This window comes from Heterocephalus glaber, unplaced genomic scaffold (assembly GCF_053883595.1).
Source record: "Heterocephalus glaber isolate CG9 unplaced genomic scaffold, H.glaber_assembly_v1.0 deba00000470, whole genome shotgun sequence".
Taxonomy (NCBI): domain Eukaryota; kingdom Metazoa; phylum Chordata; class Mammalia; order Rodentia; family Bathyergidae; genus Heterocephalus; species Heterocephalus glaber.
In genome coordinates this window covers 14,891,295-14,914,066 of record NW_028258145.1, presented here as the reverse complement: position 1 = coordinate 14,914,066, position 22,772 = coordinate 14,891,295, and the positions used below count along the sequence as shown (strand labels likewise).

Below are 22,772 nucleotides of genomic sequence, written 5' to 3'. Positions count from 1 at the left end.
TTAGATGGGTTAGAGAGATATGAAGGAAACCTTTACCTGCCCAGATTGAAATAAGCCTCACTCTAATGATGAGATGAAATCAAATTTCTAATTTCCCAGGTAACAGTGCTGGCTTTGGCAAATGTGGAAATAGGGGTGTGAATGTGAAGCAGCACAGACCTTCTGGCTATAAAATGAAGGGAGGAGTTGGGGAACAGTGGCTTCAGACCAGGGCTGCAGTCAGGATTGTTTTGCAGGGAGCCTTGGGCTAGGGAGGAAGCAGCTGCTGTTGTGAGCCTAGGGCTGAGGAGGAGAGAAGGAAAGTGCTCAACACCCACAGGAATTGAACCTGGACAAGTCTGCCAGGCCAGGAAAAGTGAGTGAGACACCAGGACCTCCCAGTTGGGTCTAACTCTTCTCAGTGCTGTTCTGGCTGTCCTGAGGGATAAAGAACAAAAGGATCAGCAAATGTCCCTTACCAGAGTCTTGTCTCAGTCTAACCCTGTTCTGCTTAGAAAGATGAGGAGCCCAGGCAAACACATACATAAATTATGTGTCTAATATGTTCACATAACAATATGAGTATTTATGAAATATAGGAATAATTTAATGCATCGATATTCAATGTATCTTTTCAACTTCTGGAAAATTGAGGATGAACTCTGAGAACTCAGAGTGGTTGCATCACCATCTTTCCCTCCCCACTGCTGAGCCTGAGCATCATGAAGCACTGGCTCTGCTTGAAAGTGTGGACCATGGAGTTCACTCTGGGAGCAGAACTGGGACACAGGTCTGACATCACATCCAGTTTCCCCTGTCCATTCCTTGCCCTCTACTTTTTAGGACATGCCAAAGTGTCTTTCTCTAGCTGAATGGAGGCTTCAGTGTATTCTGTTTCCACCTCCTCTGAATTGACAAGGCTACTTCAGCCTGACATCACACAGGGCTGATGCATCTTCAGAACTGCAGCATTTTTTTCCAGCACATGCTTTCCCAGTACTGACCCATGGTTCCAACTCTGCTTCTTGACTCCTCATGGAAGTTTTAAGTTCACAGGTTATGTGTATTGAAGATCAGAAACAAATAGAAAAGATTCAGAAAATGGCACACAGGGCATTATGAACTCTGTCTCAGCAAAAATGTTAGCCCTGAGTTCTGGAGAGAGAGCTCCAAGCTCTTAGGGGCTCCCTGTTGATAAGGGAGCAGGGCCACTTTTATGTCTCCAGTGTTCCTAAAATCAAACCTCTGTGCTTCCTTTATTATGGAGTTTGTTTGCCATCTAATGGCAAATTTGAGAAAGCAATTTACAGAATTCTGAGTTTGGGGTTCCAATACTTGTCTGTGATTTTTAAAATGCATTTTTATGATTCTCATAACATTCCATCCATCGCTGGTCAGATTTTTGCAAGACACAAAGGATTCAAGCAGTTGACCAACTAGTTAAGGATAAAAGATGGCCAGTTTACCCAGAATTCTGAAAAGCTAGTGATCTTAAAACAGTGAATACTCTAGGTTGTGTGACCCATATGACAGCCTCAAGATGCAGTTTGGGCAAAGTGCTTTGTCCTTCAGCATCCCAGCAGGGGAATTGATTAGGGCGTGGAACAAACCTGAGAGCTCCAAGTCTGGATCTGTGAACACAGACTCAATTCTTCCCATCCTTGAACACCTCTCAAGTCTGACTTTGAGAAAGCCAGCTAAAGCAAGGCTCCTGTGCAAGACCTCCCATGCTCAATAGTATGGATGTGGAGCAGGTAGGGCAGCTGAGGCAGCAATAAGTCCCAGATGCACTGTGGTTCCTGAGTCCCGCCCTCTGCCTACCTCATCCCAGTCTGCATAGGATGGTGAGGAATGGGGCAAGATGTTCTCCGGAGTCAGACAGTACCCCTGCTTCACACACCACCTCCTTCCTATTAAGTTGTTCTTAATCAATATATTCCTATTGGACAGTTTTGATAGCATTTGCCAGCCAACAGTTGCTTTGACATTTCAATCAAAACTGAAGTCAGAGGATGGGCTTGTATGACTCCATATATGGGACACCGAAGTTCAACAACAGCCAGGAGATTTTTTCCTGGCTTTATTCATCACTGCTGTGCAGGTGAAGCTTTTGACATCATACTCTGACAATGTTTGCATGGATGGGACAAAACATCTGATGCCTGGAATTTAAAGAAAGAGGATTTTATTTTCTCACATGGATTCTTCAGATGGTTCAATCCATAGTCACCTGGCTCCAAGGAAGAAATAGCATGGTGGAAGGGCATGGGGAAGAAAGTTTTTACACTGTCATAGCCAAGAGTCAGAGAAAAGCGAAGATTCAGGGACAAGAATATACCCTTCCATTTCAAAGGCCCAATGACTCAAGTCTTCAGACCCCAACCTAACAACACTTTCAGCTATGAACTCTTTAGTAAGTCAGTCCCCTGATGAGCAGAGTACCCACAGGACCCAATAAACTTTTAAGTGCCCCACCACATTGGGCATATTTTATTTTTTAAGTCCTAACACATCACAATTTTACCTCATGGGAGGAACTTCCAAATGGATAGAGGACATTAGGACAGAAAGAGAAACAAATGATTTCTAATGTTGGCAAAAAGTCTCTCTCTGCATAGCAAATCATCTGTTCCACACAGTTGAGGTCAAATTGAGGACTTGATGAGTTTTATTGTAATACAATACAATAAGATCATAAAGGCATATGTGAAAGGGGAAAAGGACAGAACATAAATAAATCTCAATAGAATATACATTTAGGTATAATTCTACAGGATTTTTAAAATCGTGGTCTTTCAGGTAGTGGAGTATGGCACCTTAACTAGCGATCAGATCTTCATCATTCAGTTAATTAGGAATTTAGTTTTAAATTTAAGCTAAACTTATTTTCTTTTTGATATTAATTTCTTTAAATTTTATGTTAAAATTTAATTTTTATTAGTACATATTTGCAGGATATAATAGTAAGATTTGTGTTAGGGAGTTGTTACACGTACATAACACATCTTATTTCTTCCCCTTTAGCTCATTTCTCCCCTTTCTTCTTATCAGAACCCCTTCCCTTACATAAAAGATTTATCTGCCTATTTCTTTTTATCTGCATTTTTACTTTCCTCTTTATTTATAGTTTTTGTTTTTTTAAGAGACACCATGAGAGTTTAAGTTTGTGGATCTGATTTATTTAACTTAAAATTATAATCTCAAGGATCATCCATTTTCCTACAAATGATTCAAGTTTATCCTTCTTTATGACAGAGTAGTAATCCATTGTATGTAAATATCACAGTTTTTATCTATTATCCTTTGATAGACATCAGGCCACTTTAAGACATTGGTATTATGAGTAGTGCTGCTATAAACATGGGTATGTGTTTATCACTGTAGTGTGAACCTTAACTCTTGTTTTCATTTTCAGTTCTCTACTGATCAGAGATATTGAACATTTATTCTTGTGTTTATTGGCCATTTGTAATTCTTCTTCTGAAAAGTGTTTATTCATTTCAGTTAGGCACTTTTTTGATTGGCTCCTTTACTCTGAGGAGGTCTCATTGTTTAGAAATTTTATGTGTTCTACACATTTTCTGTCTGTCTGAAGAATAGCTGCCCAATCATTTTTTTTCTGTTCTGTAAGTTGTCCTTCCACTCTGTTGGTTGTTTCCTTCGCTGTTCAAAATCTTTTAAATTTGATATGATGCCATTTGTTGATTTTTGGTGCTATGTGTTGCGCATTTAGGTTTCTGTTCCAAGTCCTTTGTGGAAAACCAGTTTTCCTAGGATCCTTTGTTAGAGACTTTCTTTCTTCCATTTTATATTTCCATCCCCTTTGTAAAAGATGAGATGCCTGAATGACCTTGGTGTTGTTTCTGCATGCTGTCCTCTATTTCTTTGGTCCACGTGTTCATTTTTATGCCAGTATGCTGTTTTTATCACCAAAGCTTTGTAATATATTTTTAAGTCTGGAATTGTGATGATTTCTGCTTCTATCTGTTGCCCACAATTTCTTTTAGTATTCTAGTCTCTTCTGATTCTCCATGAATTTTAAGCTTTTTAAAATCAATTCTTTGGCGAATTCTACCAGTATTTGGATTGGGTTTACATTAAATGTGTATATAAATTTTAAAAGTCTGGCCTTTTTGACTATATTGGTTCTCGCTGTCCAGGAATAGGGGGTGTGTTTCCTTTTTCTGATACCCTCTTTGATCTCCTTTTCAGAGTTCTGTAGTTTTTATTGTATGAGGCTTTCATTTTCTTGGTTAAGTTAATTCCTAAGTATTTCATTTTCCTTGGTGCTATTGTGAATGGTACTATTTTTCTAATTTCTTCCTCAGTTCATTTATTATTGGTAAGCATGCCCTAATTTACTTTTGTGTGCAGAATTTATTTCCTACTAAACCACTGAATTTGTTTAAAACTCCAGAAGTCTTTTGATGGAATTTGAGGTCATCTATGTAAAGAATCATGTCATCTGCAAATAATAATAATTTGACTTCTTCCTTTCCTATGATATCCTTTTTATTTCTTTATCTTGCCTGAATACTCTGGCTAATGTTTTCAGTATTATATTAAATGACAGTGTTGATCATAGAAATCATTGTCTTGTTCCTGATTTTAGAGGGAAATCTTTCCTGTTTTATGCGAGTTCATAGGATGTTGGTCATTGGTTTGTTATAAATGGCTTTTATAAGATTGAGATAAGGTCCTTTTTTTTTTTCCAATACCAGGGAGTGAACTCAGGACCTTGCGCTTACAAGGTAGTCGCGGTGCCACTGAGCTAAATCCCTGGCCCACTCCTTTTATACCTATTATCTTCAGAGTTGTTATTGTGAATGGATATCAGATTTCTCAAAGGCTTTTTCCATGTCTAGTGTGATGATCATGTGATCATTTTTGTCTTTGCTTTCATAAATGTGATGTATTCCATCTATTGAAATGAAGTCACAAACATGTGAAAATAGATGCTGGTGTTTACTAAATACATTCTTAAGATTGATAAAAATTAAGTAGCTCTTGCCTTGGAATTTTTTATGCCTTTGAGTTTTATTCCTTGACATTTTTTTTTTTTTTGTACCAGGGATCGAACTAGGGACATTGCACTTTCGAGTCAGACACCAGAACCACTGAGGAATCCCCAGCCCCTCCTTGGGATATTTTTGATACAGGACATTTCAAATATACAGACACCTTTGCAAATCCAAACACACACACACACACACACATATATTTACAAAACATAAATGGAAAATTTACTAAAATATAAGAGTGTACATGTTGGTAACCACCAATGATACTAAGAAAGAACATTGTACATCTCTCAGCATGACCCTATGCCTTACTGCAGGCTTTGACCTGACTCTTTCTCCAAGCAACTTTGTACCTGGCTTTTAATATCACCAGTTAATTCAGTCAAAATTTAGAACTTTATGACTTCATGGACGTGACATTCACTGATGTTCTTGAATGTAGTAAAATTTGTATATCTTCATTTTATATGAACTTTAAGTACATCATATAACTCATTTAATTTAATCTATAGTTGACTTGCACATAGACTATTTCCGATGTAGCTTTCTCATACTACTACACATCTGGATTAGTCCACATCTGTGTTCAATCTAAGTGGCAGGTCTGGATCAGGGAGATATGCATTTTCAAGGTATGTTCTCCAGTGTGTGCACCACTCTGTATTCTCACACAGTGTATGAGCATCTCAGTTGTTTCAATAGATTCACTGTATTTGGTGTGGCTCCTCTTTTTAGTTTTCTTAATTCTCTTCAGAAGTGAGTGGTAATTGATTGAGACATTCATTTGCAGTATTCTGATAATAATTGATGTTGGACCTGTCCTTCTATCCTTGCCTGATGTGCATATATGTTATAGATAAAGCATGATTTTTTGAAAATAATTCCTTTCCACCTGGCCTGGTAGTGTTATCTGTGTCACTGTCAGTGTCCACCTGTGTGTTGCGCTTTCTCTGCACAGTCTTCTCTGTTCTGCTGGACAGTTTGGCTGCCCTGACCTCAGCACCAGCCCTGCACTTGGTTCTGCTGCCCCTGTGCTGCAGCTAACTCAGCCTGCTGTGGTGCATCCAGCCTTGGCCTTGCCTTGCAAAGTGAAAAATCAGCTGATAAATTCTCATTTCAAAAACTTATGGAATTGAGGATTTTGAATCAATGTTAAATCTTAAAAGTGTTTTTATTTTGTTCTGAAATTTTATATGTGAAATTGAATTGTAAATATTTTCTTAAAATAAATTTAACTTTTTACTCTGTTTTGGGTATATGCAAACATTTTATTTTTGTGTGTTGTTTTTGAATCTATTGACTTGCTATTTCTATTGGTAATTCTTTTTTTTTCCCCATTAAGTTTATTGGTACATTTTAGGTACAAAATACAGTTACATTCATCATCGGGATCTTGTACCTTTACATGAATACCTTGGTTCTTATTTTTTTTCCCCCTCCCCTGCCCTCCCTTCACCCTTTCCACCCTTCCCTACTTGCAAAAACTTTGTTTCCATTTTTTTCCTTTTCTCATATTTTTTCTTTTCTCTTCTTTCCCTTCCCCTACCCCTCCCACTTCCCCTGCTCCTTTAGACCTTTTCATCCTATTACACAATATCAATTATACATTTTTAAAATTACAGTATCAAGATCTAGGAGAAATTACTACAGATTTTATAGAATTTAAAAGGATATAGAAAGTATTTATTTCAAAAATCTTTTTGAAATAAATTTGACAACTTCTAAAAAGTACCTTGGAAGACAAATTAATGAAACTTACTCTAGAGAAAATATAAAATTTGAATAGCACCTATTAAAGAAAGTATATTCCTAGCTTGAAAACCTACCTATATGAAAACAACAGGCTCATATACATTTTTTTTATTCTTAAGTTCTTTTATTGGTACATTTTAGGTATACAATACATTTACATGCATCATTGGGTGTTTATACCTGTACATGAAGTATCTTCATTCTTATTTTTTCCCCAATAGCTGTGCGCCCTTCACCCCCTCCACCTTTCCCTATTTACATAGACATCATTTTCATCATTTTTTCTTTCCTCATAATTTTTCCTTTCTCTTCTTTCCTTTCCTCTACCCCCCCCCCCCCACTTTAGCCCTACCTCTTTGGAAGTTTTTTCCTATTTCAAATTATCAATTATTCATTTTAATCATTTTAACCCTTATTTACATGTTCAGTTTCTCACACTAAAGAAACTATTCAGTATTTAAACATGTCTGTCCTATTTATTTCACTTAAGAGTTTGGCCTCAATATGCATCCATTTAGCTATAAATGACTCTAGTTTCTCATTCTTTATGGCTGAGTAGTACTCCATTTTATTACAAAACCCCACATCTTCTTTATCCAGTTTCCAGTTGATGGGCACTTGGGCTGCTTCCAAGCTTTAGCTATTACAAACTGTGCCGCTATAAACATGGGTGGACATATATCACTATGGTATGATTCTTTTAATTCTTTGGGGAAGATACCCAGCAGGGGAATAGCTGGGCCAAGTGGGACTTCTAGTCCTAGTTCTTTCAGGTATCTCCATACTGATTTCCACAGTGGTTGCACCAGCCTGAACTCCTACCAGCAATGGAAAAGAGTTTCTTTCTCCCCAGACCCCTGCCAGCATTTGTTATTGGTTGATTTCTTGATAGGAGCCATTCTTTCTGGGGAGAGGTGGAATCTCAGTGTTGATTTCATCTGCATCTCTCAAATGACCAGTGATGTTGAACATTTTTTCACATGTTTATGTGCCATTTCTACTTCTTTGTGTGAGAAATGTCTGCTCATTTCAGATGCCCATTTTTGAATTGGGTCTTTGAATTTGGGGGGTCTGATTTTTTTCAGTTCCTTATATATTCTAGATAATAGTCCTTTGTCTGAGGTACACCAGCTAAAAAATGTTTCCCCACATTGTAGGTTGTCTGTTAGCTCTGTTGGTGGTTTCTCTTGAAGTGCAGAAGGTTTTTAATAAGATGAGATCCCAGTTGTTGCTCCTTTGTGCTAGTTCCCGTGCTACTAAAATTTTGTTCATAAAGTCTTTTCCTATGCCAATGTCTTCAAGAGTTCTACCTAACCTATCTTCCAGAAAGTTTAGTTTTTCTGTTTTAATATTTAGATCTTTAATCTACTTTCATCTTAGTTTAGTGCATGGTAATAGATATGGGTCTAGTTTTAATCTTTGGCAGGTTGAAATCCAGTTTTTCTAACACCATTTATTAAATAGGCTATCTTTCCTCCAATGAGGGTGGTTGGTTCCTTTGTCAAAGATGAGGTGGCTGAGTATGTCTGAAGTTGTTTCTGCATCTTCTAATGTATTCCACTGATCCTTTGGTCTGTTTCTTTGCCAGTACTATGCTGTTTTATCACAGTAGCTTTGTAGTATACTTTTAAGTTGGGGATTGTGATACCTCCCAGCCATGTCTCGGTTGCCTAGAATTGCTTTTGCTATTCTTGGTCTCTTCTGGTTCCAAAGGAATTTTGAATTGTTTTCTCTAGTTCTGTGAAGTATATTGCTGGAATTTCAATCGGCATTGCATTGACTCTATGCAGTAGTTTTGGAAGTATGGCCATTTTCACTATATTGGTTCTTCCTACCTAGGAGTAAGGGATGTCTTTCCTTTTTCTTGTATCCTCTTCAATCTCTTTTTTCAGAGTGCTGTAGTTTTCAGTGTAGAAGTCTTTAGCTTCCTTTGGTAGACTGATTCCTAGATATTTCATTTTTTGGATGTTATTGTAAAAGGGATTGTTTCCTTAATTTCTCTCTCAATGAATCTGTTGTTTGTGTACAAGAAGGCTATTGTTTTTTGAGTGTTGATCTTGTATCCAGCTACACTACTGAATCTGTCAATTAAGTCTAGATGTCTTTTGGTGGAGTTTTTTGGGTCTTCTTCTATATAAAGTATCATATTGTCAACAAATAATGACAGTTTAATTTCTTCCTTTCTTATCTTTATTACTTTTATTTCTTTCTCTTTTCTAATTGCTGTGGCTAATGTTTCCAGAACTATATTGAACAGGAGTAGTGATAGTGGGCATCCTTGTCTTGTTCCTGATTTTAGTGTGAAAGTTTTCAGTTATTGACCATTTAGTATGATGTTGGCTGTTGGTTTTTCAAAGATAGTCTTAATCAGGTTGAGATAAAGACCTTCGATTCCAGTTTTCTGTACCATATTTATCATGAATGGGTGTTGGATTTTGTCAAATGACTTTTCTGCATCTATTGAGATGATCATATGGTTTTTGTCCTTGACTCTGTTAATATAGTGTATTACATTTCTTGATTTATGAATGTTGAGCCATCTTTGTATCCCTGGGATAAATCTGAGTTGGTCAGGGTGTATGATCTTTTTGATGATGCTCTGCATTCTGTTTGGCAGTATCTTGTTGAGGATTTTTTTTTTTTATGTTCTTTGGTGCCCTTTTTATTTTTTTTACATTTTATTTTTTTTCTTATTCTTTTTTAAAAAATTCTTTTATTGGTACATTGTAGGTACACAACACAATTACATTTCTCAGTGGGAATTGTACCTTTACATAATGCATCTTGGTTCTTATTTTTTCCCCATTCCTAGCCCTCCCTTCACCCCCTCCACCCTTCCCTAATTACAAAGACTTTATTTCCATTTTTCCACTTCTCATCATTTTTCCTTTCCCTTCTTTCCTTTCCCCTGCCCCTCCCATTACCCCTACCCCTTTGGACCTTTTCTTCCTATTTTGCATTATCGATTATTCATTCTAATCATTGGTACATTTTAGATATACAATATAATGACATTCATCATTGGAAATTTGCACCTTTCCATAGTCTCTCTTGGTTCTTATTTTTCACCCTTGCCCAGCCCTCCCTTCAACCCCTCCATTCCTCCCTATTTACAAAGATTTTGTTCCGATTTTTCCATCTTCTCATATTAAACTCATTCCCTTCTATCCTTTCCCCTAGCCCTCCCACTTCCTTCCCCTTTGCCCCTTTTCTTCCTATTCACATTACCTATTATACATTTCAGTCTTTATTTACACTTTCAGTTTCTCACACCAGAGAAACTATTCAATATTTATACATGTGTGTCCTATTTATTTCACTTAAGAGTATCACCTCAATGTGCATCCACTTAGCTATAAATGTCTCTAATTTCTCATTTTTTATGGCTGAGTAGTACTCCATTTTATAAAAAAAAAACCTGATGCTGCACCTCAAGCTTCTAGAAAAAGAACAGGACAACCCCAGAGCTCATACAAGGAGGGAAATTATAAAGATCAGAGCAGAAATCAATGCAATGGAGACTAATAGAATGATACAAAAAATTAGTGAAGCCAAGAGTTGGTTCTTCGAAAGAATCAACAAAATTGACAAACCCTTAGCCAACCTTATCAGAAAAAGGAAAGAAAAGGCCCAAATCCATGCAATTAGGAATGAAAAGGGTGAAATTATAACAGACCCAACAGAAATCCAGAGAATCATCAATACCTACTTCCAGAACCTATATGCCAATAAGATGGACAACACAGAAGAAATGGACAGATTCCTAGATACATATGAATTACCAAAGTTGAACTAAGAAGACCTAAAAATTCTGAACAACCCAATATCAGCCAATGAAATTGAAAATGTAATTAAAAACTTATCAACTAAGAAAAGCCCAGGCCCTGATGGCTTCACTGCTGAATTCTACAAGACATTTAGAGAGGAACTGCTGCCACTACTGTTTAAACTCTTCAATGAAATTGAAAGGGAAGCAATACTCCCAAATTCATTCCTGGAAGCAAGCATCACCTTGATCCCCAAAGCAGAGAAAGACCCAACTGAAAAGGAGAACTATAGGCCAATCTCACTAATGAATATAGATGCAAAAATCCTTATTAAGATAATGGCAAACATAATGCAGAAGATCATCAAGAAGATCATACACCCTGATCAAGTGGGATTCATCCCAGGGATGAAGGGATGGCTCAATATACGCAAATCAATCAATGTAATACACTATATCAATAGAGCCAAGGACAAAAACCATATGATTATCTCCATAGATGCAGAAAAAGCATTTGACAAAATCCAACATGCATTTATGATAAAAACCCTACAAAAAATTGGAATAGATGGTCTCTACCTCAAAGTGATAGAAGCCATCTATGAAAAACCAACAGCCAATATCATACTAAATGGTCAAAAACTGAAATCCTTGTTGAGGATTTTTGCATCTATCTTCATTAGGGAAATTGACTTGTAGTTTTCTTTTTGGGTTGGGTCTTTCCCTAGTTTTGGAATTAAAATAACACTTGCTTCCAGGAGTGAATTTGGAAGCCTTGCTTCCCTTTCAATTTCCTTGATAACTTTAAAGATTAATGGTGATAGTTCTTCTTTAAATGTCTTGCAGAATTCAGCAGTGAACCATCAGGACCTGGGCTTTTCTGTGTTGGTAAATTTTTTATTACATTTTCAATTTCACTCATTGTAATTGGGGTGTTTAGCATTTCTATTTCTTCTTCATTTAACTTTGACAATTCGTATGTATCCAGGAATCTGTCCATTTCTTCTGTGTTTTCCATTTTATTAGAGTACAAGTTCTCGAAGTAGGTATTGATGATCCTCTGGATTTTGGTTGGATCTGTTGTGACTTCACCTTTTTCATTCTTAATTGCATGGATTTGTGCCTTTTTCCTTTTCTGATAAGGTTGGCTAAAGGTTTATCAATCTTATTTATTCTTTTAAAAAACCAACTCTTTGATTCATTGATTTTTGTATCATTCTTTTAGTCTCCATTGCATTGATTTCTGCTCTGATATTTATAATTTCCTTTCTTGTACAAGCTTTGGGTTTGCTATTCTCTTCTTTTTCTAGGAGTTGATCTTCTGCATTAGGTTATTTATCTGAGTTCTCTCTGTTTTCCTAATATGAACACTCACTGCTATGAATTTCCCATGTAGAGCTGCTTTCATTGTGTTCCATAGATTCCTGTATGTTGCACTGGCATTATCATTTACTTGTAGAACCTATTTAATTTCTTCTTTAATTTCCTCTGTGACCTATTGGTTGTTCAGGAGGTTGTTATTCAGTTTCCATGTGTTTGTTGGGGTTTTGTGGTTTCTTATGTTATTGATCTCCAATTTTATTGTACTATGGTCTGATAATATAAAGGGGGTAACTTCAATTCTTTCACATTTACTTAGATATGTCCTATGAGCTAGCATGTGGTCTATTCTGGAAAATGACACGTGTGCAGCTGAAAAGAATGTATATTCTCTTTTTGTGGGGTGGGAAACTCTGTAAACATCTATTAAGTCCATTTGTTCAATAACTTGGTTCAGTTCTAGAATTTCCTTGTTAATTTTTTGTCTAGATGATCTGTCTATTTGTGATAGTGGGATATTGAGGTCCCCCACCACAATTGTGTTAATGCTTATTTGGTTTTTCATGTCCATTAATATTTGTTTTGTATAGTTGGGGGCATTCATATTTTGTGCATATATATTTACAACTGTCATCTTTTCCTCTTGGATTGTTCCTTCAAAAGGATGTAGTGACCATCTTTGTCTCTCTTAATTAGTTTTGGTTTGAAGTCTACTTTGTCTGCAAATAATATTGCTACCCCTGCTTTTTTCTGGATTTCTGTGGCATGGAGAACTGTTTTCCATCCTTTTACTTTCAGTCTATGAATTTCTTTTTGAGGTAGGTGTGTTTCTTGTATACAGCATATTGTTGGATTTTGCTTCTTAATCCATTCTGCCAATCTAATTCTTTTGATTGGTGAATTGAGGCCATTAACATTGACAGTTATAATTGATATTTATTTATCCTTGTCATGCTGTTTTACTTTTGTTTCCTCTTTTATTTTCCCCCCTTTCCCTTTAGTTTCTTACCTTGCCTAGTGGCTTCCCTCTGTTGGGCCTCATGGAGTTGTGAGCTTCATTGTTTATTTCTAGGATATTGTTTAGAATTGCGTGTAGTGCTGGTTTGGTCCTCATGAAATTTCTCAGGTGTTCTTTGTCGTGGAAGTATCTAATTTCCCCATCAAGTTTGAAAGATAATTTTGCAGGATGCAACAGTCTAGGTTGGAAGTTATTCTCTTTTAGGGCTTGAAATACTTCACTCCAGGCTCTCCTTGAGTTGAGGGTTTGTGTTGAGAAGTGTGCTGTGATTCTGATGGGCTTTCCTTTGTAGGTGATTTGTTTCTTTTCTCTGCTTGTAGGATTTTGTTCTTCTGTTGGGTTTCTGGGATCTTGACTATTTTATGTATAGATGTAGATTTTTTTTTTGATCATGGCTGGGTGGAGTTCTATATGCCTCACTTATCTGTATGTCCAATTCTCTACCTCTACCTCTGTCTGGGAAGTTTTCCACTATTACTTCTGTGAATTTTTTTTTTAATGTCAATTGTACTTTCTCCTGTTTTTTCCTGGACTCCTATCAGTCTTATGTTATTCTTCTTTGCATTGTCTAGCAGCTGCTGGATTGATTTCTAGTGGTCTCTTATCATTTTTAAGAAATCTCTGTTTTCCATGTCCTTAACTGCAATCCTGTCTTCTAGATCTGATATTCTATCTTCATATTCCCTTAATCTGCTGTGGATACTTTCAGTGGAGTTTATAATCTCCTGAATATCTGTTTGAATCTGATTCATGGATCCCATTTCTTTCTTATGTTGGGCAATCATGGTTTCCATTTCTTTCTTATGCTCGGCATTCATGGCTTCCAGCATGTTTCTGAGCTCATCTACTTTTTTTTTATCTGTTTGTGTTCTAGAGCCTCTAATCATGTCTTTCACTCTGCTCACCATCTCTGTAGATATCTGGGAGGTTATTTCTACTCTGAATTTTTCTAGAGCCTCATTCATCTGTTTTGTTACTTCCTGTGCTATCAGTTCAGGGTGTCCAGGTGGTTGACTATCAGACTTTTTCAACTCGTTTCCCCCAGGGTTGACCCTTGGTGAGGTGGAAGTCTGAGTTTGTGCCTTCCTTAAATGTCTTCTCATTTTCGTTTTTGATACTGCCCTTGGTTTAACTCCTTGGTTGATACTTCAAAATTGCTTATTGTAAGTATCTTTGTTCCTTGTAATTAGAACCCTTATGGAATGATTGCTTCTCAGAGGTGCCTTCCAGATATAGCTGGTCTTTAAGTTTTGATTCTCTTATGACTCTAAGGCTATCTCATTTTCATTATATCAAGAAGAACCACTGACTAGATCAATAAAAACACCTTAGCCCAAGTGATACAATCAGCAACACCATAGAATCAAGTACATCTTAGAAAATGACATTTTGTGGTAGTTATTAATCTATCACCTTTAACTGTGTGAATTAAATCAAAATCGAGGACCAAGCCAATGTATGTTTATAGTGAATAAACTCTTCAATATACCAACTTTACCCTTTGGGATGGGGAGTTAGAAGGAGTTGGGGAGGGAGGGATAGATAGGTAGAAGGATAGGGGAAGGTTAGCAGTGAGGCCAGAGGACACAGGAGAGGGAAAGAAAAAGAGAATAATGGAAAAATAAAGAAGAAACCCAAATGAGGGCCAGAACAGGAACAAAGAGAGATAAACAATGTGGGACAGCAAGAGAGTGACTGTAAGAGAGAGAGAAAGGAAAGAGAAAAGAAAGAAGAAAAAAAGGACAGAAAAACAAAATTTGCAGACTAGGGAAAAAATTAAAGATAGGAGAAAAAGAAAACAAACCAATAATACTAATTTTGGAAATAAAAATGAAAATGAAGGGCCTCCTTCAGGGTATGTCTCTGCTGTCACAATAGACAATGTGGGTAGCAGTGTGCAGATATTAGTCAATGAGTCTCAGCAAGCCAGTCACAGACCCATGAGATTCAGGCAGATTTATGGCTGCAAGTCCCAAGTTGAGCTCCCTGTCCTCCTGTAGGGTTGAACTCTGCAGGATTGTACTGCATGTTCCAGCTGCCTTTCCCCTGAAGATAGTCCCAGTTCCAATGGGAGGTCATGATCCCTCCAACTTACCCAGTACGGTGGTCTGGTGGTCCAGTGTCCCCTGTGTCCTGTGTCTTTGTAGTGTGGAACCAGGTGGCAGTACAGCCAAGAGGCCAGAGGAGTGGGGGGTGGGGGTGGGGGTCCTGCAGGCACCCTGGTGGCTAAGTGGATCCCTGCTGGGGGCACGGGCTGGATGGGGCGGGTCCCCTGCTACCTGGGACCTCTCTTCTATTGGTAATTCTTATGGTTTCTCTTTAGATTGGTTTTTATCTGTTTCTCTACATAACCATTTCACCTGTGAATTATGATAGTTTTCATGTTCCTTTCCAGTTATTGTTAAATCCTCCTTCTTGCATTAGGCATCAATGTATATTTTAAAAGGCTTCCACACATTGTAGTCAGATCCAATGTCATTGGTAACAATATTGATCCTGATCTGGCCTGTGAAAGGTGAAATCAGAATTCACAAGGGAAGTCTCTTCAGCAAGGTTCTTTCCATAGCCACAAACTTTCCACAAGATTTAATTGAAGAGGAGGAAGGAAATTGAACAGCTATAGAAGCTGAGTATAAAGGAAGTAGCTTGCATGAGCAAAACCAATAAAAACACCCTGCTGTGGATGCTGTTCTAGGTTCTAGGTGAAGGGGGCAGAAAACTCATGGGGACATTCCTTATGGATGGCTCACCTATCTTTTCCCCTGGGTGCTTGGACATGATTTTTAAAACATTTGTGGTGGGTTTAAAGTCTCTCAGCTACTCTTTATTTTCTGACGTCACAGTGATGCCAGTAACTGTAATTACAGGAGTCACCAGGGCAGTGGGCCTGCCCTGGGATGATGTCTGTGCATCTGAGGAAGGAAATCAATACATAAAGGCTTGCATCCCTAGGTGTAAGGTGAACTATAAAGTAAAATGCAACTCTATCTTACACTTGTCAAGATCATGTGGTGTTTGCACAATTGTACACAGATCAATGGAATGAAGATGAGAGTCTAGAGATGAACCACTGAATTGGAATCAATTGTATTTCAGCAATACACAGGCAATTTAATAGAGTGAGTGTATGATTTGGCATCCACACTTACATGAATGAAGTTGGATTTTGATCCTGACCTCTTAGAAGACACAAACATTAACTCAAAATGGATCACAATACTGTGAGTACATAAACTGTAAATTTCTTAGAAGAAAAAACTACAGAAAATGTGTTGTTGTTAGGTTCAGCAAACTTTTCAGTTACATTGAAAGCTCGATATAGAAAGCAAAATATTGGTATATAATGGCATCATCAAAGTTGAAAAACATTTTCTCTTTAATTTTTATTTTTTTGTTTATTAATACATATTTGCAGTAGATAATTATCACATTCCTTGTGGAGAGTTGATAAGAAAATTTTTAAAACTGAACATTTCTAAACACATTGTGAAGAAAATAAAAAGACAAATGCTAAAATGGGAGATGATATTTATAAATTGTTTATCTGACAAATATCCAAATATTGAAAGTTGACAATTCTAACATAATAAAGGAGCAAAATATTATATTTAAGAAGACAATCCAGTTTAAAACTGAGGACTGTAAAATAAAATAAAATAAAGTTGAGCAATGTGTTTTACCAAAGATATATAAATGTCTGTTAAGAACATGAAAATACACTCCAAATTATTAGTCATTAGGAAAATAGAAATTAAATCCACAATACAATATATTTTAATGTGCATTATAAATGGTGTAATATTTTTAGATGGAGAATAACCACTGTAGTTGAGAAACAGAAAAATAGGAATTCTCATCAGTGCTGGAGTGTACGGATGAATGGTAAATGTGCACCAACCAAAAGAAAAAAACTTTTTTAAAGAAATTATGAAAGATAAAAGGAGACAAAGGGAGGAATGCTGGTGAATGGGAAGGTGTCCAGGGGACAAAGGGTGAGGGGTGAGGAGGAAGGATGGGGAAATAAGTAGAAAAAAAGATATGCCATGTACAAGATCCTACACTCCTCAATTAATATAAACATTGTATGCTGTAAACATGAACTAAGTTTAACAGGAATAAAAATAGGAAATTCCTATTATCAATGGGAAAGGGAAATTAGAGTAGGAGGAAGGGAGGCAGGAGGGGGAGGGATTATAGAAAGAAACAAGCCTTATTTTGTACCTGTATCTCCTCCCCTCGATGATTATAAAATGAATGTACTCTAAACATGTAGTAATAAAAAATTGAAAAAATAAATTATACAATAATTTTTCACACGGATTACAAAGATTTATTGCAATCTCTGCAAATATCCACATGAACACTTCTAAGCTTATTGTATAGCACCATTATTCACGACATGCAAAAATTGTAAATAGGCCAAAGGTCCATCAAGTTGTGAATGGATTGACGGATGTGATATATCTATAGGATGAAGTACTATTCAGTAATAAAAAGCTAAGGCCTCAGTCTCATTTTAAATGAAAGAATGCAGACAATGATATTGTTTATTTCCTGATTCCATTTATTGGAGATGTTCATTTAAGGTTATTTTTTAATTTCTTATTTATTTTTTTGGTACCGGGGATCGAATTTGGGTCCTTATGCTTGTGCAGCAGGCGGTGAAACCACTGAGCTAAATCCCCAGCCCTCATTTAAGGTTATTGCACACATGGAAAAGTAGCACAGTGGATCCCTCTAGGATCTAGGTCTAGGTCAGAGGTGACTTAGGCAACTGCTTTATTCACCTTCCTATTTGCTCATTTCATTATGCATATTCTATTCCCTTCAGAGACCACTTTTTCTTCTTCAATTATGAATTAATTACATGGCCTCACCAATGCTATTGAAATCTTTACAATTTTCAGTAGAAAGTAAAAGTACATTCATTTTTACTTTGCTTTCCTATTTACTTTATGTATTAAGCTATTTATTTGTCCAATGGTCCATATATTTCATGTTTTTTTCTTCATTCTCTTGACTTAATGAATTTATGAAGACTTCTTATAATGACACATAGTACCACATCTGTAAATATTTTCAGGCCATGTCCAATCAGTCCTTATTCTAAGTGTTCAGGAACAGGGACCATATAGAGAGGCCACCTCATATCTTGCTACTATTTTTGGAAGTATATTTCCCATAACTCCTTTTCTTTCACTGTATAACTGTAAATATGCTTTATTAAAACCTTCCCTTGAGACTTGGAAGTATAAGAAAATGTTGATTGAATGCCATCCACATTGTATTAGTCAGTACTTACAAGAGCTTGCAGGCTGGGGCGAGGCTCCTCAAAAGACTGCACATGTTCTAATTTAGAGTTAATGCAAGACACAGAAATTTATGAGATTAGCTGACAATATCTTCCCACAGTCAAATATAGAAGAGTCCAAAGAATCTGTCCCTACTCTAAAGATCCTATGGATCCAGCCCAAGGCCTGGAACCCACAGAAATGTCCCTCAAGAGTTTGCATCAGGACACCTAAGAGTCAATGATGGAAGATCAAGGTGTCCATGCCAGGAGGAGAATGGTTGGTGCTAGAAGCTAAAGAATCTGTGCAGGCAAGCCAAAAAGCCAGTGCTGGAAGCTGAAGGATATTTGCTGAAAGTCAGGAAATGACACCAAAGGCAAAGAGTGGAGCTCTTCAGAGAACACCTGAGACTCTCAAAAGAAAATCATCATGAAGTACTCACACCTGTTCTTTTTATACCATTCCAACAACAGTCCTCGTGAAACTGGGTGTTCCATGCCTAGGACACTGACTCAAATCAGCTGGGCATTCCCACTCAGGTTGACAATTAATCCGTTAACCACCACATACCTATACCTGCAGTGCACATAGAAGGAGGTGAGTTCGTTGTGAGCTGCTCCAGGCAGCTGAGATCATCAAAATCCCCAGGCCTGCTTTTCCTACACAGATCTGAAATACACGTGCTTAGACAGCCCAAACATTCAGAGATATTTGTGCTCATCTCTCAGTAGCAGCATCAGGGAATACTCCACTTGTAGTATGTGCTTCTGTAACCAATGTATCAACTTAAATCCCAAAAGTTCGATTCTGATTACCTGTATTAAAACAATTCCTGAAGGGTTGAGATGCAGTTCAGTGATACAGCACTTGCCTGCCATGTACAAGGTCTTGTGAAGTCCCCAGCAGTGGAAAAACCAAACCAAACAAACACTCATAAAACCAGTTCCTGCTCAGAATTACTTCAGCAGATTTTTTTCCAGCTTCTTAAAGAAGACAAGAGAATCTTTCATTTTGAGTATCTCATTTTAGTATTTGTAATATTTTTGGGTTGGCATCTGTGACTATCAGACTCACAGTGCTTCAAAAGTCTGCAGTTTATGTTCTAATTCCCTATATTAAAATAAAATTCCTGTGGCCTGGCTTTTTATGAATGAACTACAAGGATTTTTACAACACACAGTACTTCAGGTATCCGTAAGGATCTCTGACCTCCCTTGACCCAGGAGAGGCATTATTAGGTCTATGATTCCAGGGCTGTGCAGCAGAAGAGAAACAATGCTGAGAACCCCCCCTGGCTAATCTTCCTAAACTTTCCAGTGATCTTCAGAGTGTGGGTGCATTTGGTAAAAGCTTTCTGCTGAAGGAAGCACCAGGAGGATTAGTTTGGTTGGCTCAGCTTAACACTTGTGCTTCTCTGAATGTTTTATGTCATGACTTGTATCACTGTAGGAGGGTAACCATTAAACTATTTGCAGTAATACATTGTCAGATATTCATGCTCCAAGCTGCTATTGCTGAGAGTGAAATCTGTCCCTGCTTACCATGGTGCCTCATGTGTAGACTTCCTGCATCTGAGAAATTCAGCAGACAGAATCAACAGCACAAGCAGCTGGTCCAGCTTAGCCTCTCACTTCTGCTTCCTTCGGTGGTTTTGTTATGGCTTGTATCACTGTTGGAGGGAAACTGTTATACTGTAGATAGTAATAATTTGCAAAGTCCTCAGGCTCCAGCTTGCTTATGGTGAGAGTGAAATCTGTTCCAGATGCACTGCCACTGAACCTGGAGGGGACCCCAGATCCCAAACAGTTTGGTTCATAGATCAGAGGTTTATGAGCTTTCCCTGGTTTCTGCTGATACCAGGCTAAATCATTGGTAATGCCTTGACTGGACCTGCAAGTGATGGTGACTTGGCCTTGGAGAGAGGCAGACAGGGTGGATGGAGACTGGGTCAACTGGATGTTACATCTCATCCCTGAAATTGGAAAGGCACACACACACACACACACACACACACACACACACACACACACACACACACACACACACACACACCGTAATTAATCACATTACCAGAGAATTTCCAAGAAGGGCAGGGCAGCAGTAAACATCACACTGGACTGAATAAATCCACAGTGTTGTCCTGCCTTACCTGGTAGGCAAACCAACAGAAGCCACAGGAGCTGAGAGGGAGCCTGCGTGTCCACGCTGTGTTCTGGTGTCCTGACTGAGAATGACTCCTGCACATGGTGTAACCAGCTTATTAAGAAGTCTTCAGGGCCTGAGGGGCGCGGAGACTCGGGGGAGGGAGGGAGTGAGAGAGGCACGAGTCGCCCAGCCCTCCTCTTCCCGGTAGCCAAAGCCGCCACCCTCACCGGAGTTGCTGGGGCTCCCTGGCCTGCGAGTGTTAGTTGGGAGCCCTCCGCCCTCCGCTCCCCCGGCCCTCCTTCCTTTCGGCGCCGCGGGTCGGGCCGGCGAGAGTTCCCCCGCCCACTCCGCCCGCTCGCGGGTCAGGCCCTGGAGGACCTGAAGCTGGAGTTCTTGCTGCCACAATGCAAGGACTACGCCGAGGAGTGGACCTAGCCTATGAGAGGAGAGGTGCAGGAAATTTTACCTGGATTGTTCTTAGGCCCATATTCTTCTGCTATAAAAAGCAAGGTATGAACTTTAGGTTAGGTTCACCAAGAGACTTTAGTAACCAGCTTTCTCTGCTACCTATAGTACAGAAACATGGAATAACTCATATAATTTGCATACGACAAAATATTGAAGCAAACTTTATTAAACCAAATTTTCAACATTTAGATATTTAGTCTTGGATATTGCAGATAATCCAGTAGAAAATATAATACATTTTTTCCCTATGACTAAGGAGTTTATTGATGGGAGCTTACAAACTGGAGGAAAAGTTCTTGTCCATGGAAATGCAGGGATCTCCAGAAGTGCTGCCTTTGTTATTGCGTACATTATGGAAACCTTTGGGATGAAGTACAGAGATGCATTTGCTTATGTGCAAGAAAGACGATTTTGTATTAATCCTAATGCTGGATTTGTCCATCAACTTCAGGGATATGAAGCCATCTACCTAGCAAAATTAACAATACAGATGATGTCACCACTCCAAATAGAAAGGTCCTTATTTGTTCGGTCTGGTACCACAGACAGTTTAAAGAGAACACATGAAGAAGATGATTTTGGAAACATGCAAGTGGCAACTGCACAGAATGGCTGACTTGAGTAACATTATAGAGGGTGTGAATTTCAATTTGAAAGAGAAAATACTAAAGATGATGATAATGTAAAGTGGTAAAAACACAAGTAGTTTCCTTTCATTTACATGTTGGTTCCAGAAATGTTTCTCTGCAACATGTTAAGAAGATGTCAGACTTCTGCAGTAGACAGCACTGATGGTTTTACTTTTTTTTACAGTTTTATTATAAACTCAGAATTTTGGACTTGCAAAGAGTTATTATTGCAATAATGTGTTTTTCATACTTGAAATTTATTTGTATGATATGAAGTTATTACTTTAAACAAAATGGAAGTTAGGGGGGATTTGTTTATCATTTTTGGGTAATTTATAACAAAAGAATTTCCTAGGGTTTGCTATAAATTTATTTTGTGTTCTATATATTACATTTAAAAAATAATTTTACAGTTACATTTTATGATGGAACCTAACATAACAGAAGTGCAGGCATCTGCCACTTTCTTAGTATGACAATAAATTAATGACCATTTTTAAAACCCTTGATCCCTTGTTAATTAGCTATCCTTATTTCCACCTAATCCAATTAATGCTTCCTTTCTATTACCTTAATTCATTTATTCTTTAGGGAAAATAGGTTTAATGATCAAAGAAAGATGTTTTGCTTTATAGTATAAGATGCTCAAAAACAAAGGTAGTGTTAAGATTTTCAAGTGACTTTCCTCTTTTCTTTTTTCTTTCAAAGTGCATAAATTTCTAGTTTTTTGAGACAGGGTCTTGCATATAGCCCAGGATGGCCTCCAACTTGTGTTCCTCCTGCCTCAGCCACCCAAGTGTTGGGATTACAGGCTAGAAGTACATAAATCTTGATACTGAGTTCTTGCACAGTATATCCTCAAAAACAAGACTGCCAACTTGCTTTTTTTCTGTCCTCGTCTCTGAAATTTGTCTCACTACAAAGAAGGGGCTCTCTGCAGTCCCTTCCCAGCAGTACCCCCATTTTCTGGCAGTAGCTTCCACCCATGGGGGAGGATCTGCTGTTGTTTTTCTGATGAGCTCAAGGTCCTGCAGCCCTGGTAATCAGGTTCTTCCTGGAGCATCTACAGATACCCAAAGAGCCGCATCAGCTTTTGTACAGGGAACCAGTGGACAGAAGTGTTGTTCATGTGTCCACGAACTGGAGCCTGAGGACACTCGCTCCTCCAGGCCTCCCAGCTTTGCAGTGCAGAGAGAATCTTCCTGTAGAGTCCTTGTCCTCAGCCTCTTCTCAAGGCCTCTGAAATGTCCCATATGTTGGTCATCTGGAAAGGGCTCCTGCTGGCCAGTTGCTCCATAAAGGGTGGTTGGACAGGACCATCCCCAGGGGAACACATGTGAGATGGTGTGGGACAGATGCTTCACTTGCTTTCCTTGTTCCCCT

The 22,772-nt window shown here is 38.1% G+C and overlaps 1 pseudogene; it reads left to right on the top strand.

Moving 5' to 3' along the window:
• Nucleotides 1–18,409: 18,409 nt before the first annotated feature.
• Nucleotides 18,410–21,376, top strand: LOC101713316 (serine/threonine/tyrosine-interacting protein-like; annotated as a pseudogene).
• Nucleotides 21,377–22,772: the final 1,396 nt, after the last annotated feature.